This window comes from Bombus terrestris, chromosome 10 (assembly GCF_910591885.1).
Source record: "Bombus terrestris chromosome 10, iyBomTerr1.2, whole genome shotgun sequence".
NCBI lineage: Eukaryota > Metazoa > Arthropoda > Insecta > Hymenoptera > Apidae > Bombus > Bombus terrestris.
This window is the reverse complement of record NC_063278.1, coordinates 4,455,235-4,470,901: the sequence shown is the minus strand read 5'-3', so window position 1 is coordinate 4,470,901 and position 15,667 is coordinate 4,455,235. Positions and strand designations below refer to the sequence as shown.

At 33.5% G+C, this 15,667-nt stretch overlaps 1 protein-coding gene, 1 long non-coding RNA gene and 1 other non-coding gene across 4 annotated transcripts in view; 1 reads left to right on the top strand and 2 right to left on the bottom strand.

Annotated features, from left to right (window-relative positions):
* LOC100648366 (solute carrier organic anion transporter family member 3A1) overlaps positions 1-7,885 on the bottom strand; it is a 67,459-nt gene extending 59,574 nt beyond the window's left edge. For both annotated transcript variants that reach the window (XM_012312697.3, XM_048409268.1), the window contains exon 1: positions 7,604-7,885. The gene's annotated coding sequence lies outside the window, so the exon portion shown is untranslated. The remainder of the gene's footprint in view (positions 1-7,603) is intronic.
* A 573-nt stretch (positions 7,886-8,458) lies between these two features.
* Positions 8,459-8,530, bottom strand: TRNAP-UGG. Its single transcript has one exon. It is a non-coding gene; the product is annotated as a tRNA-Pro (tRNA).
* Positions 8,531-10,404: 1,874 nt separating this feature from the next.
* LOC125385823 lies at positions 10,405-12,134 on the top strand. Its single transcript, XR_007225473.1, has 3 exons — positions 10,405-10,605; positions 10,823-10,928; positions 12,028-12,134. It is a non-coding gene; the product is annotated as an uncharacterized LOC125385823 (long non-coding RNA).
* The last annotated feature ends 3,533 nt before the right edge of the window (positions 12,135-15,667 follow it).

Genomic DNA, 15,667 nt, shown 5'->3' with positions numbered 1-15,667 from the left:
CATAGTCGCCGCATCTTGAAATATTTCATGCCAGTTTTTCTCCTGGAAGCATCTGCTCCCGTTCCCGCAACAGTCTGTGCACTTTTCTGAACGCATACTCTACGGGCAAATAACTATAATACGTTCGTACACCAAGAAATGACTTTTATCCTGCATAAAGGAACACGTCGTGAAAAACGTGCACGTCCATTCTCCTTTCTCTGCTTCAGAATTTTCTTGTTTCGCTGCTATACCTACGCTAAATTAAAGCCACCAATAGGACATACCCATCGTTCTTTAAAATTATTCTAATCAACGACGATAAGAAATTTTCCGTGAGACTTTCTGCGAGCGTTCGAAATTTTGGCATATTCGATTCTGGAACCATGGAATTTTGGAATTCTACTGTTCTGGAAGCTTGTAATTTGAAAAATATGAAATTTGTATATTTTAGAACGTCGAGGGTTTGGGATTTTAGTTTAGTAAATTTTTTAGAAATTCCAGAATTCTAGAAATTCGACACTTTTAGAGCTTGGCATTTAGAGATTTGAAACATTGGAATTTTTAATTTCCAGCTCTCCGATTTCACTTTTATATTTCAAACCTCTAATTTTCTCTTGAATTTCGTCTCTGTCAAGGAATCAACGCGGGTAAGAAAGGAATCGAGGTCGATAGATCTCCATTTTAAAGAAAGCAAAACGCGGAAATAGCGGAGGTCGGAACGTAAGGACAATTTTGTTAAAAAAAAGGCCACGAGCGTTAAATCAATCCCCATAAGGATGTTCCGTATCGAATCTTGTTACTCTCGTTGCCGTTTGTACACGCTGCCAATAAATCGATATTCAATGACAATTTGCTATCCTCGATTTTGCGTAAGAGGAGAACGAGGCCAATTTTTCGCTATTTCTGAATTGCAACCAGGTCATATTTGCACCGTCATCGTTGTGATACTTTGGTTAATTAGTTTTACCACACATGTACGCTGCAAACTGTAGGAAGTTTGTAGGAAACTGTGAGAACCTGTGGTCACAGAACGAGAATTATTTCACCGACGTTGACAAAGTTTCACTTTTTCAAGGCAATAGCAGCGGTTGCCAACGGAAGCTTTTAATAGTACTAATGAAAACAACTTGTACACGCAAATAGTATGCAAATAAAGTAATTCTATTTGCCTCTCTTGAATTCCATGTTTATATAACGCCTGAATTTTTAAATATTGGAAATAACGCAGAATTGTGCAAGCGGTATGTGTTTAAGAAGAAAAAAACGATATAAGCGTGATAGAGCCTGTTTCTGTTACACAAAGTATTATTAATTTATAGATAAAATTTGTTGACTTTCCTTGATCATAATTCTTTGCTTATTCGATTGCTAGTAATAAAAAATAATTACAGAAAAATCGCCAAAGAAGAGTTACCAAAATACTTAGAAGGGAGGATGAAGTGGAAGAACAGAAAAATATTAGCAAGATTCAGATGAGAAAACGAGACCAAAGCAAGGGAATACTGGAAAGGAGAGGGAGAAGAAGGATGCAGACTATGTAAAAGGAAAGGAGAAGACCTGAGACATGTAATAGAAGAATGCGAAATAACAGGAGGACCAAAGGGCATAGAAAAACATTAAATGAAACTGGAGAAGGACTAACAGAACTAAAAGCAATAATAGAGGAGAGGCAATACAAGACGGGGAGGAACGACAATAAGGAAGCACAGCAAGGAGGCAAAATAGCAAAAGTTGTCATAGTTCTAGAGACAGAAGAATTAAGGGAGTGCAATATAATAGAGTGGATAAGAGAGGAGGTAGATATATAAGAAGCGAAATAGGTAAAAGAGAATGAGATGTAAAACCGAAAACTCGTCCAAAGCCGAAAGGCACGGACTAAGCAATAATAATAATAAAAAAATAGAAAAATTTGTAAGAATGTTACATTAGGAAGTATCGAGGTATCATTATATTGTTCTCAGGTAAAAATATTCGTACCCGAGGTATAGTTAAAATTACGTCAAGCTGATACTATTAAAACTACAGTCATGAAGAATGTTCTGTTTTATCGAGTTTTATATCCTAAACTAAGAAAGTTCGCGAGTATGTAACTCTTTCCAGCTATCTAGAGTTACCCACGTCATTTTTTTATGATTTTCTTTTTTTGACATATGATATATTTTTGAAGGATAGCCGTTAGATGATGAAGCAATAAAATGACATATAAATTTCTAAAAATATTTCAATAAGAAATTGCTGTATACAATTCGCGCACAGAAAGCGCATATTTTTCGCACACCCAGTATATAAAAATTCAATCTCTACTAGATACGCGCACAAGTAATAAAAAATACGATAAAAAGGCCATACTGCCAACACAAAGAATGGTAGTATGTATCTACTATAATAAAACTCAGACTCGTAAATATCAATGAAAAATAATCATTTATTAACAGCCTTTTAATAAACTAACATACAAAATTGTTCCAAAATTAAACGTATAATTATCTATACCGAAGAACTTCTCTTTCTGATACTGCAAATTTATTTCTAGAAATATTACAAAAGAAATGTAAAATATTTTTAATTAGTTTAACTTTAAATCGATTTTAAAGGCTAATAGGATGTCTATCCAAATAAAAGGATAATTTATTAATTGTTAATAAAATAATTGTTAATAAAAAATTGTTAATAAAATAAAACAAATACTCAATAGCAACGAATCAGTCAGATAAATAATGAATATGATAAATAATAAATAATGAATTATTGATATTGCATCTAATTAATATGCGAGTAAATACATAATTAACAATGCGATCACACGTGTACCTACATCATTTATATGCACGGCTAATATTGTTTAAATCGTACGATGAAAAACTAGGTTAAGTGCGCCACGATTTACTGTCCCACATTCTTTTCTTGTTACAAATTTTCAGTTATAAACCGTCCACGTCAGAATATTGAAAAATATCATGCTTGCAAAGACATTAATGATATTAAACTACTATTTCCATGTTCATCACGAAGACGCTAAATGTGTTTACCTTTTGCATTCATAAAATTCATTAAATAAAAATGTATGCATGTAATAACTAGCAAATTCCACATCAGCTAAGAATGTGAATATTGATACTCCAGAAAACGACAACGTATTATCGGAAAATATTCCATAACATAAATTATTGTTTCAAAGATGCAGAAAATACCAACTATCAAAGTATTTGTCTAATCGATTATTCATTATGTTAGTATGCCATAATATTTAGCGAGATCATTAGCATTAATTGTACGTCTAAGATCACTGTTCGTGCCGTATACCAATTTGTTACTAGGTTTCTTAGGTATTTTGTAATTTCTACGTAATTTTTCAAATTCGCCTCAAATTTTACCAATATAAAGATAATTGTCGAGTTTCGTTACACCGTTAACGAAATTCCAAAACAATAACGTACAAAACATAACATGTTCATAAAAAGACCCCATAAATGTTCGAACATTAAGCCACAATAACGAACCATTGTGAAAGTTATCGCGATACGATGCTAAGCAATGGCCACATTTACAGTTCGCCTAACCAGGCGCGTCGCGCGCTCGAATTAATTCGGCCATTCCTTCCAGGCTATTTCGAACAGAAAAACAGACAAACATAAGCGCGAAAAATGCATTACATAACGACGAAGGAGAAATGTAAGTGGCTCGAACGAAAGCATCGGTTAGCTAAGGAAGCACACATGTGACTTTCAATTTTAATATGTCCACGGTTCGAACGTTTCGACCCACTGGATCGCTAAATCGCGCTAGTCGGGGCGACATCTTCCAGTGGTGCACGAACACCATGGAATTTATAGAGGTCACTGGTAAATTCATCCACTTCCCGACGGACATGGGTCCTCGCGTGGACGTTGGGTTTTTGCACGAAATGTCTGACCCTCGAAGGTTCAAGGATACATCGAGCTCGTGCAAAAAATATACCGAGCGAGGACAACTTACATAGAGCACCGGCATTTTCGAAAATTTATCCTACTACACTATATATTTGTAGATGAATAATTTTAATGGACGATGATTTGTCTTTCGGCCGATCAAAGATCGAGAAATTTCTCCGCTTCTGCTTTCGTTTCCGGCGCAATACGCTGGTGAAACGAACGTCCTTGTTTCTTTCGCCTTTGGCCAACTTCACTGAATGGGACATAACAAGGTAAGGTCGTTTCAGATCCCTAAACCTGTACAATATTCAATCTTAAACTTTGCGTAAGAGTAATCAAACTTGTATATTATGAGACAGCATTAGGCTTTGATGTAGCAACGAAAAAATGAGAAAATATCAAAAACGAGAAGGCGATTCAAACGATTCTGTGGTATGATTACTTGAATTAATGAGAGTATTATATAAGAATATTATATAAGAACTAATACAATAAGCTACAGCATAGTTGTGCTATTATAACAGCACGTAATATGTACACGTTGCTGAATTATGATAGTTACAATCGAGAATATTAAGATTAAGTGAACAAACTACTTTCCTTTTGATGAATACAAGTGATATTCTTGCGTAAAACTATAAACATCGAGCTATCAATGGACACGATACATTTGCTTCTTACGCCGCTGATAACGAGTTAAATAATATTTACAAATATAAATTTTAATAACCGTTCCTATGATAAAAAGTAACATATCTATTTGAGATATCTACAGAAATCCACTACGAAGATAGTAAACGCTATAAATCCAATCTAAAATCTAAAAAATATTTGAACATGTACTTCTAATCCAACCTAAAAGCCAAATATGTACATAGGTATCGTTAACTAAATAGTAAACGAAAGAAATCTTTTCTTCGCTGAGCTACCGAAGAATTAATCATTTTCTACTCGAAACATTCAATTCCAACCTTAAAAATTTCGCAAAATTTCCCCAAAAAATTGAATTCCTTATTTATGTTATTTCTCTAGCAAATGAACGACGTGATTTTCAGCGGGATAAGGTCGCGTAAAGACGGGACTTTTTACGAGGTCTTAACTCTGCGACCGCGATGCGCCTGGTTGGTCAATAAAGTTCTTCACGAGCTGACACCTACTAGCCGACGGAAACGGAACAACTTTGACAGCGATTCTTTCCGCGTTTCTGCATTGAGATACCGTTGCTCATACTGTCATTATAGGTAAATTTATCCGATGGAATTTCATCAGGGGAATTCACTAGCGAATTGGATCAAATCTGAACGCAACCGTGAAACTTGACACGTCAACCTTGCGCTGTGAACGGGTGCGCATTTTTAACAGCCGGTTAATTATCGATACGGGAGTCGCTATATCAAATGGTAACAGCTGGCCGGTCGAAATTAACGTCTCGAAAAGAACATGCTGCTCTTTGTTTCTTACATCGGCGATCATATGTTGCCTTCGCTTCTTTGCCATACCCTACCAGTTATACGTGACGTTGCAAAAATAAGTGTAAGGTTTTGAGAAATTGTGCTGTATATAAAATTTCTATTATTGTTATTATTATTTGAGAATGACAATGAGATATTTTATATCTCTTATAGTAGTAAAATCCCTGCTAATGGTTTAATCATTGCTCTAGAAACATCTTAACCTTTTAATTTAACCATGATCCCAAGAAGATACAAACTACTGTTTTCTCATATCGTCGAATCCATTAAAAATATTTGTAAATGTATATTTTGTACAAATATAATCGAAAAATTATAATAATAACGTTTGGATAAATATAATGTAAGAATAAAAGATAATTATTTTTCTCCGACTGTTATAAATTCGTCCATTTCCGAACAGGTTTAAAAATCGCAAGCAGAATGAGCGCGAGACATGTTCGTTCTTGCTCGTGAACTTGGCCGAAGTAAAAAATGTTGAATCTTAGATTATATTTTTGATATTTACAGTAACGAGCAGAAAAATAGCGAAAGTCCATATACTAAACATTGAACACAATTTATTACTTGTTGCGTATATAATTTATTACTATCTATTTATCGTACTTTCTTATATCCTATCTCGTATTACAGAAATACAACTACAAGTAAAACTTCTCATAATTACTTAAACGTGTAAGTAAGAATTTCTTTATTTATATGCGCGCTTTTATTAATGAGAACCAGACTGGTCAACTCCATTTTACACGAAGATATCTATTTCATTAGTCAGCACACCATCGATAGCTACATAATCTATTATATAATCAACTTCTCGGAATACAAAGAACTTATTTTTATGGATTCAATTGTTACCGAGTAATAATTTATGTAAATACTTTACAACGCTGTGTATTCTCTAAAAGTTCACAGACAACCAACATTCCTCGCGCTCGTTGTGAAACACCCAGTATACGGATATCGGTAGTCAAGCCATTCCGCAGCACTGTAATAGGTGCATGGACGGATCGATGCTGAAAAACTGGAGATCGAAAGTAAACGTTCGAAGTTCAACGATAATGGGCATCGATACCGTGAGAAACAGTAAGCAGGAAAGAGGAACGACAAAGACAACACCATAGCCGATGTACGAGCAAACGAGAGGAACATAGAAAATCAAACTAGAAAGAAACACAAAATTTATCGTGTGTTTTGAACAATGGTCGATTAGCCGGTCCGTTATCCGTCTTCGTTGGAGTAACTAATTAAACCGCAACACCGAGTGGACGGTTAATTGGTACACCGTTTAAAAGCATGACTAGAACGGAAAGGTATCGTTTTGCATAGGACAAGGTCAGAGTCCTAAGGACTGTACCACGGCCGTGCACCGCTCGACAACAGCCGGATTCCACTCTCGATGCCGCGCGCGCGGTGACAGAGCATACCGAGAATGTAAAAATAGTTGTACAGACGCCGAGGTTCAAGACCTCAATATTGTATAGATACTACGGTAGCGCGATAGCGTTATCCATGGAATTATGGCACAGCTGTGTTTGCACGTAAACACCAGCGAACACAAGAACAACGAAAACGACCGTGCGACGAGCACAAGATTAAGATTTTAAGATATACATATTTTTCTTCATTACTTGCCGCGCTTATTCAAGAACTGCTTTCAGTATTTGCGATTTCGTATTGGAAATTTTCCGTTTGCAAGTTGTAAATAGTCACAGAGTAGTTATATCTAAGTATACAACTAAAAGGAAAAATTCAGCAGAGAACTGTGATTTTTTGGTGTAATCTGAGGGATAACAAAGACAGTTCATTTCCAAGTGTTCCACATCCAAAGGGAGCAACGAGAGATAACGCACGATAAGAATCTCTCTCTCAACAGGCGATACCTGTCCGGAACCTCGCGACCAGATTACGAAAACTTTGTTCTGACCTATTTCTGAAGATGCTGCATGCCATATACCTCGAGTTTTTGCGACTTAAAATATCATTTTGCTTATAGAAATTGTTTAGAGTATTTATCCCACGAAATATACCACGAACTTTGTTTTGTCCGAATTTTAGTACGAATTTTGGTAGTCTGAAAAACGTAGACTTGCAGAAAATGTTGGTAGACACGCGATGCAATTTTCGGTAAATCGAAAAAAGTCACTTGGCTCTGTGGATTGACCGAATATTCGATAGCACACGCGACATAGGAGGACCCGATGCGACGAATATTTAAAGTAGATGTTTTGATAAACTTACCGAAAGGACGCTCGAAGCACCTCACGAAACTCCTTTGTATCCAGGGCAGTGAAAAATCCTCGTGGTGACACCGCGATTAACGAGTTTTGTATACATCTAAACACACTCACTGACACTACGAGCCGAGCACTGAACGAATTTTACGCGCACGCTTGCCTTGACCTCACGATCTGACCGGTAGATCGGTAAGAATTTCACGAAAATCACATTGATAGCGTTCGACCGTCAGCTTCCTTCGGAGATCATAGACCAGCTGTGTTTTTGCCCGACCATTGAGGAACTGGTGCATGCGCACTGCGTACTAGCCGCTGTTCGCCATCTTGACTTTCTCCGGAGTAGGAAAATATACCGCGCGCAATTTGAACTTGCTAATTTGAGTCTACCGACTTTGTGCCCGTTAATGAAACTTTTATTAATTTTCTAATCGCGTTAAAATAACATACAGTGTCACAAATTCTATTTACCATATTTTTTAATGGAATCTAAAGTATATTATTAAGTAAAAATATGTATACCTTTTACATTTCTAATGAAGAATGATAATATAAGTTTAAAAAATTAGGTTTGTAAAATGAAAACACTTTTTTATTACTAAAAAGTAAATAAAAGAAAATTTGTTAAAACAGCATGTTGAGAAACAATTTGTTACCAGCATTAAATTCGTGTATATTTATAATTTCACACGCTTATATCTACATATTAACAGAAAATATATGTTTCTTTTAATTGTGTAAAATGTTACTTAATTTCAATAGATAATATTCCATATAATAGAGCTTATTTAATGTTTTGTATACATGTATATTACTTCACAGTATTTTTGGATACAAAATTCATAATAGTATAAAAAAAATTGGGCCCCTCCGGGATTTGAACCCGGGACCTCCTGCACCCAAAGCAGGAATCATACCCCTAGACCAAGAGGCCACATGTTAGAGTGTTTTGTGACATAGTACATCAAGTTCTTAGTAAAATTTAAATATATACATAAATATACAATTACTGTTGTAATTGTATATAAATATGTTAAATATTATAATGCTAGCATATTATATCACATATATTATGTAATAATATATCAATCATTAATTTCTATAATGACAGACTAAAACTTATGGTAGAATGTGATAGTCTTCTATTTATAATAATAAACCTAAATTTATAATTATCGCTGTATCAAAATATAATCATAATATATACATAATTTATACGTAAAAATGTAGAAATTTTAACCTTAATCTCAATAATGTCAGTCGATAAATAGATACGCGATCATATCTACAGACGATTATTAATTAAAAATGCATTTATCATTGCAGTATTGATGGTAGTGACGAATACCAGCAAGTACATACGTATATATGTGTACATAGTTTAAATATATAGTCAATAACCTCGTATATGATACCATCGACTAAGGAACGTCGGTGATTGCAGCTACTTTTATAGTAGTAATTATAAACTTTTAATTCTTACGATCCATTATAATATTTCATACCAATTTATAAATTTTCCAAACTTAACTTTAGGCACTTTCATATTCGACTTATTCTCTATTTAGTTATTCGCATCCTCTACATAGTGAAATTAAATTAGTAAACGCATTATTTTCTAATACGTATTTATATTCGTTTCAAACATATGTGTTGTTTCCTTATTGCGTAACATGATATCATCGCTGTTGAAAACATTTCTTTGCTTCATCACACAAGACAGCTTTTTTTAAAATTCGTTGATCTGACACGATCTACCTACCGCCACGTAAACACACATCCCCACCCAAAGGGTAATTAATGGCGAAATATATATACATATGTTTATGTACATATTGTTAGGATCTGTCAATTCTTGTTGTTTGAGATGTATTAATTAATTGCATAGAATTTTCACTCTTATTCCTATTATTAGGTTTGTATTATTAACATTCGTTCGCTTATTAAGTTATTATATATTATTATAACAAAATTAAATAGTATTTGAAATTCTTTTTCGTTCTATTTTTTCGATGGTGTATTTGGTTATTAGAATTATCGGTAGTTTGTATTATTAGCTTCTGAGCTAGAATTTGAAGTCTGTTATTGTATTTATTTTATAATATCTTTACATTATGTAATTGATATATAGTGCAATTGAATTAACAAGCAATTTTATATTTGAGAACATTAAGGTGACATTGGAAAAAATTATAGAATCCATTTTGCTAGTTCGAATATATTAAGTTATTCCTTCGTTCCGAAAAAAATTAAACGAATTATTCCATTGGTTCGATCCACATATATCTTAAAAATAGAATTCTGAACGATTAGAATAAATGTCCTTAATAGACTTTTCTACTTCTTTCGTACTGTTTCCTTAATTGACTTCGATAGTAAATACTTTTTAATAGACTTCTTAATTTAATTTAATTTAAAATCGATTTATTTAATTTTATTGTATGTATATATGTAATCTTTGAGAGATGGCAATAGGTCATACTGTGCTGCATTTCTCGCACGAATGTTCTGTATCATCACCATCTCACGACTTGTATCAATAATTTTTATTGTTTCTAAAGAAGACGCCATTACAAGTTCAGTTTTTGGAGCGTAGCATTATCGTTCTCTTCAAGCAACTGTTTTGCCAAGGAATTCCTGATTTGTTGCAAAGATTTTCAAGTATTTATAAGATGTGATACAGTTTATTACTAGAATACATATCTCAGCCTTCGGTAACAGACAGCATAATCTCTAAAATCAGTTATATTGCATTTCGAGTATTCGTTAATGTCCAATGTAGAGATACATATATATTCGGAAATTAGTTAATCGACACGATCGACTCCCGCGACATAAACACACATCCCCACCCGTCTGACATTTGATAGGAGAACGGGTCGCGGGGAGTGTCATTGCAGTGTCGAAAGTCGTCGCGTAAGGATCTGTCAATTTTCGTTGTTCGCGATTTATTAATTAACTGCATAGTATGTTCACTCATATTCCGCTGCCTTCGTACGCTATTATTAGGTTTGTATTGTTAACAGTTGTTCGCTTATTAATTTATTATACATTATTATAACAAAGTTAAATAATATTTGAATTTCTTTTTTGTTTTTTTCCCATTCTCGATCGTATGTTTGGTTATTAGCTTCCGAGTTAGAATTTGAAGTCGATTATTGTTTCTGTCTCATTTTGATTATAATTCTATATAGTTGTTTTAAATTGATGATTTTCGTTTGTGCAGGTTGCTCGACCATAGCGGGACGATAACTGGGAATTCAAAATAGCGTCGTTTGGACGCCATGATGATTAACAGTCAATTTGTCAGCTTCTCATGGAGATTGAGTTAGGTTTGTTAGAATGATAAAATGTTTTAATTACTGTAATGAAAGCAGACTTATACATACGTTTATATTATCTTTTCATTGGATCATTGGTAATACAATTATGTATTTATTGTATAATACATATTTGATACGTACCTTTGCACTATATAATTAATATGTAATACAATTGAACTAACGAATAATTTCATATTTGAGAATACTAAGATGAAATTGGAAACAAATATAGAATTTACTTTGCTAATTCTTCATCCCGAAAAAAATTAAACGAATTATTTCATTGTTTCGATCTACATATATCTCAAATAGAATTTACTTCTTTCGTACTCTTTCCTTAATAAATTTTGATAGTAAATATTTTTGAATAGATTTTTTAATTTAATTTAATTTGAAGTCGATTGACTTAATTTTATTGTATATATATGTATATTCTACATTAAGAGATTGCAACCAATCACTTTGTTTCGTTTCCCGCGTGAATTTTCTATAGTATCGCCATCTCACGACTTTTATCAATAATTTTTATTGTTTCTAAAGAAGACGCCATTACAACTTTAGCTTTTGGCGCGTAATATTATTTGCTCTTCAAGCAACTGTTTTGCCAAGCAATTCCGGATTTGTTGCACAAATTTTCGAGTATTTATGAAATGTGATACAGTTTATTACTAGAACACATATCTCAGCCTTCGATAACATAATATAATCCCTAAAACCAGTTATATTGCATTTAGAGTATTCGTCAATGTTCAGTGTAGATATATGAATTTTATAATATTTGTAAACAATATTTTACGCTTTTTCAGACATCGTTTTAATATGTAATTTTATGACAGCGACAAACAGCAGTACTTCTCAAAACAAACGCTCAGGAAGGGGAAGAAGGAAAACATGTAAACATGTTTTCAGAATAAATTATAATGTTACATATTTTGTTATAGCTTTTCCACAATCTGCACTTCTTCTTGTTCTCCGGATAGGATCTTATGGTGCTTCAAAAGCTAGAAATTTCTGTACTACAATTAATTCTGTTTCTTTCATCATTCAAACTGTAAAATTTTGTCTTTAACAATAGATTATATATATACTATTCCATGTTTTGTTATAGATATTTCACGATCTGTACTTCTACCGTAAGGTTTGATGAATCTTCCGGGATGACGACCTTCACGGTGGTTTCCTCTGAGCTACGTGAACATTGTCGACATCGTTCTTCGTATGTAACTGTGAGTCGCATGCTTTTTGTTCCTCTGGTCACTCAATCATGTCGTAGGATGAAAGGTCCGAATCGACACAGGTGACTAGTTGTATCACGTAGAATTTTTTACGAGCATAGTGACTGCGAGTATTTATTATACCCGTGAGTGGTAATACATATTTCCTTTTTATGTGTTTTATTTACTAGTTCAGGATAGGTCTTCTTGCACATCGCATTTTTTATTAACATGAATAATGTTGTGTAGTGTTAGTAATTGATTAATTAATTATGAATGATCATGAATGAAGTCAAATATATTCATATGGATATAAGTACGCGTATAAATAAAATGAATGAATATTTGAATACATAATAAATGGTGGAATTACTTGAATTAATTATTTTGCAACGGAGAAGTACAATATCCTATGACTTCATCACAAACAGATTAGAACTACAATGATGATAATATATTATATAATTTGTTTGTAAAAGTATATAATTTGTTTGTTAAAGTTCACTTTTTCCCGTACAAAAATGTATTTTTTATGTGCAAGAAGAAATTTCGCGACAGGTAGATTTTGGAAGCAAAGCAACAAATTTTGAACACTTTTTCGTGATTTCGAAAATATGCTTTGACGAAGAGATCGCCTGAGATTACTTAACATTAATGTTTAAACTGCAGTCTATTATTATATTGCTTTCAATTTTAGTGTTCTTTTTCATAAATAAATTCTATGTTCTTTGGCTAGCTTTTTTACAATAGTAGAATTTAAATAATTTATTAAACTATTAAATTCAGTAAATTAACATAGATTCACAATAATTTCAAATATAATGAATAAATACAAAATGAAAGAATAGTAGTTCGTTAGATGCATACAAAGCAGATATACTAATCATCTTTTATATCAGGACTTTCAGGTTTAACCCTTTCCGTACCCATTGCCAGGATCTCATTCACGTGCCCAGGTGCTACGTGGGTGAAGGATAGACGATGGGTACGATGACCATGAACTTAAAAATTTGTTAGCGACTGACGATAATTGGTGTATCGTGCGCGACGTAATTTCCACATTGTGTGTGTGTGTGTGTGGTTAGGCTGTGGATTTGCGTCGTCATTCCAATTATTAATATTCACTTTACACAATATACATAAGACGTACAAATATATATAATATAAAATATACAAACATAGACGATAATACCCTTCATTTTACTATTATAACATTCAAATAACAAAATGATGGTACCAAATTTCGTACCATTTGTTCAAATGACGTTATTTCTTTAGAAAATGCAATGCATGTATTTCTTCAATTGTAAACATATTTCTAATTAAAATTAGAATGTATTTATATCGCATTCTACGCAATGGTCGCTAGTTATCGTCAGTCGATTTCAGGAAAACGGTACGTAAATTAGAGTGTGAAAGTTGAATGCCAAACTCGGGTGTCGGAGGCGTCCCGGGACGTTCTCTCTAGTGTAGGCTCTTGCACCTGGGTGTTATGTGTGAGAACCGTGGAGTGAATGTGTTGGTATGTCTGTTTTGCCACTTTTTAAATATAGAGCTAGGTAGGATAGGTAGTATACTTTCTGGTATGAGTGTTAATCCTAAGTAGGTAGGGCCGGGCAGGTTGGCACAGTCTCAGGTCGGGTAGGCGCGTTTTCGCGTGACCAACCTGTTTCAGGGAATCTGATTTGAAAAATCGTCAGTAAAACTAGAACTAGTGGGGAATGCCACTCGTTTATGGTTTTGCCTATCGGTTTTTTGAATTGCACGGTCGTGGTCGCGAGTGGGTCTCGGTACGCACGTTTATGTATCGCTCGAGCACGTACATGCGAATGGGCAACCATCACCGCTGCGATCGTTGGTCAGTCCATGTGCACTTGAATCAGCTTCCACGGTTTATATTTTTATTTCACATTTATAAGGTTTTTTTTTACGATTTAGAAGACTCGAGCTTAGATTTAAGTTTCAGCGGGCATTGCGTCCGAAGAAAGAAGAGGCTGTAAGCCGAAGAGGCCCGGCAAACTGCCACTCAAGAGGGCAACTACTAATGGCTCTCCATCCTCTGGATCATCCAGAGCATGGAAAGTCATTCGTATTACCACTTTGTCACTATGCTCTTCTTTAGTATTTGTAGTAGTATGTAGTTCTCTTCTGGCCAATTTACATATCAGCGCATCATTACATTGGGCAAATCGCGATTTTTTCTTAGTGTTGCGAATGATTAATACCGGTACTTAAATATACTAACCTGAGTGGCATCGAAATTACCTGAGAAGTCATTGAATATATTAAAAGCTTAGTTTCATGTAAAGCTGTTTAGTTTAGTAATTGTTTTACTCCGTTTTCCTTTCATCTTAGTATTCGGGTCAAAATTTCAATTTTTTATTAAATTCAATTTCAAATTGCTTTGCATTTAGAAGAATATTTTGATAATCTGATCTTTTCGTGCTTCCTCCCTACCATTAATTTTTTTGATGTATTAATAAATTAGCTTGTTACAGATTCGTATAAGTACATCAGAGACTTATTTCAATAACATGGATAAATAAAAGAATATAAATACATACTGAGAAATATTTATCTGCATTTTGAGCATTTATTTATATTAAGAATTTTCCTACATTTGTTATATTTTGTGTTTGTTTCAGGAGTCATAATGAAATCACCAGAAGAAGATTTATATTCCATATAATATTCCCTCCCTCCTCCCTTATTATACCAATTAAATCTTTAGATAGATAGGACCCATAAACATATTGTTAGGTTTTTAGTTAGGTTGGGTCCACAAATCTTTAAATTCTTATATAGTCAGGTTAACTTGAATTTATAATTAGACAAGACATGTCTTTAAATTGAATAAAGTTTATGACTACGATGATTAGAAAGTTAGGCTATTCTTAAATCGGGCCAGGTTTATCATTATAGGTTGTAGGTAGTTAGTAGAAAAGTAATGGTAGAAAGTACTGCTTCCTAGTATTGTTAGAGCTTGCTTATGTAAGTGTGCTAGTATTTAATACATGTATCATTAATCCTCAATTGGTGAAAATCGTATTTAACTGCTAACAATTTAACATATTGACTATTTATTTGTATCGCGCATTTTACATAATAAAACATCCTTATCACGTAAAATGCAGAATATACATTGAAATAAAATTTTCTAAAATCAAACAATTTTATTCTAACCTATTCCGAATCACTTCCAACCCAACGATACCAATTGAGGATTAAAAGTATTAGTGTAATTCTTTATGGGACATATTTTATTTATTTTCTTTTATTTCAATTATTAATTATTTACATTTCCATGCCAATGAGAGTCAATCGAACTTTCATTGTCACGAAAATGCACAATATTTGATATGATCACGAAATAGCGTCTCATATTGAATTACACAGCTGGTTTAAGATTTAATCTATTTTTATTTTCAAGATTAGCATTTCGTGTCGGTTTTGCTTAAAACTCCTTTTGTTGTTTGTTTCCCATAACAATCAAGGAATTGATCGTTTTTCAAACGCACACTAAGAAGAGAATTT